Source organism: Humulus lupulus, chromosome 3 (genome assembly GCF_963169125.1).
Source record: "Humulus lupulus chromosome 3, drHumLupu1.1, whole genome shotgun sequence".
Taxonomy (NCBI): Eukaryota; Viridiplantae; Streptophyta; class Magnoliopsida; order Rosales; family Cannabaceae; genus Humulus; species Humulus lupulus.
In genome coordinates, this window is record NC_084795.1 from 83,975,063 (window position 1) to 83,977,227 (window position 2,165).

The 2,165-nt window shown below is 37.0% G+C and overlaps 1 non-coding gene across 1 annotated transcript; it reads right to left on the reverse strand.

Moving 5' to 3' along the window:
• Positions 1-501: 501 nt before the first annotated feature.
• On the reverse strand, positions 502-608 carry LOC133828348 (small nucleolar RNA R71). Its single transcript, XR_009890974.1, has one exon. It is a non-coding gene; the product is annotated as a small nucleolar RNA R71 (small nucleolar RNA).
• Between the last annotated feature and the right edge of the window lie 1,557 nt (positions 609-2,165).

Below are 2,165 nucleotides of genomic sequence, written 5' to 3' on the forward strand. Positions count from 1 at the left end.
GAGACATCGTCGTCTCGCTCTTCAAGGACTATCACTGACAATCCACTCTTTCAACCTTCAAAGAAAGTCAATCTAGTACAAATACCATTACCATCTGATGAAGATTATGAATCTGACACATCAGTTAAGTCTCAGATGGCTTAGGAAAGGACAGTCAAGGAGTTGGTGGCGCCGAATCTAGACCATCAACCTCTATGTATTCAATATCCGATGTTGGACGTTAACTTTGAAGTCAATTCATGTCTCATACATTTACTACCCTCTTTCCATAGGCTACCAAGAGAGGATCCGAATAAGCATCTGACATAATTTCACATAGTCTGCTCTAGTATGAAGCCAGCGTTAGTAACGGAAGAGTAGATTAATTTGAGAGACTTTCCATTTTCTTTGAAGGATGGTGCAAGGAAATGGCTCTATTATCTTCCTCCTGGAATTGTTAATACTTGGAATGAAATATAGACGTTGTTCTTGGAGCGTTAATTTCCAACGTCTAAGGTTGGTAGCATAAGGAAAGAAATTTGTGGCATTCGCCAACAGACTGGGGAGTCTTTATATGAGTATTGGGAGAGATTTAAGAGGCTATGTGCTAGCTGCCCCCACCACAAAATAAGTAAACAACTCCTGATCCAATACTTTTATGAATGACTATTTCCATTGGACATGAGCATGATTTATGCAGCAAGTGGGGGAGCACTGGTTGACAAGACTCTTGCTGCAGCTAGGAGTTTAATTTCTAATATGGCAGCCAATTCCCAACAGTTTGGAGTTCGTCATGAGGTTTCAGTTAAGGGGGTAAATGAGACAAACTCTAAAGTAGAGCAGCAATTTGCACAATTGACTAGTATGGTTCAACAAATCGCCTTAGGTCATCAAGTAAGACCTTGTGGGATATGTCAAATGGTGGGGCATCCTAATGATGCTTGTCCCACTCTTGAAGAGGTACAAACTGAGCAAGTAAATGTCATTGGTGGGTTTCCTACATAGCAAAGACAATAATATGATCCCTATTCAAATACTTATAATGAGGGATGGAGGGATCATTCTAATTGAAGATATAGGAACCAACAACAAGCAGCACCTACCAGAACACCAGGGTTTAATTATGTAATGACCCACTACTCTACACTTTAGGACCATTAATGAAACTATACATACAAACCTTAATAAGACTTACATTTGCGAAAATACCATAAATTTATTAGAAACTTGTAGAAACAAAAGTTACTTTCATAAAATAAGTAGGATATGGGTACCCATTGTCTTTAAAACAAAACATAACTTAAAGTAAAAAGGAGTTACATAGAAAGTGCGGAAAATACATGTAAAACCATAAAAAAAATAAAACAAAACTACATCCTCGAGAAATCGAACTCTCGACTCCTTGCCTCCATTCACCATCGATACACATTCTCTAAGCGTCCACGAATCTTACCGCCTCTAAAGCTATTTTCCTGCACATAAAACAAAAAGGAATGAGCCTAATGCCCAGCAAGGAAAATCTAACACATAGTCATAAACATAAAATTTCATAATAAACATAAAGACATATCATAACACTTATTACATACACTTATTATAATGGCCATTATTACTTGGGGTCCCATAGACTAAACAAGTCATATGCCCATGGGATTAGTGGGGTCCTACTAGCTAAGTAGGTCATATGCCCATAATCTTTTTGGGGTCTTGTTAGTCATATGGGTCATATGCCCAAGCCTACAAACATACACATTTCATAACATATTTATAACATATTTCATAACATATCACATAAGATAACACAAGCATAAAACATATAGATTCTATCCTATTTTCCTTACCAAAGTTACCGGGATAAGAGGACAGCGTTGGGACTTTTTGGAACACTCCTAAAACCATATATAACAGGGTGAGTCTAATGAAGAAAAAGAGATGAAATGAAAGGAATGGAAAGACTAAACCATTGAAAGTCACACTTACCAAAACTTATGTGCTCAAGAACTTAGATTCCCTAACCAAAATAAGAATGAGGTTAGAAGACTGAGTAGAAGACTAAGAGAAGGGAAACATAACATAAAACTAATAAACTAGAGTGTGTTGAATACCTTGAGGACTTGTAGATCAATCTAACCCTCGAACCAAAATACTATGAAATCTTACTTCCCAAAGTGTTTGATAAGCTTAAG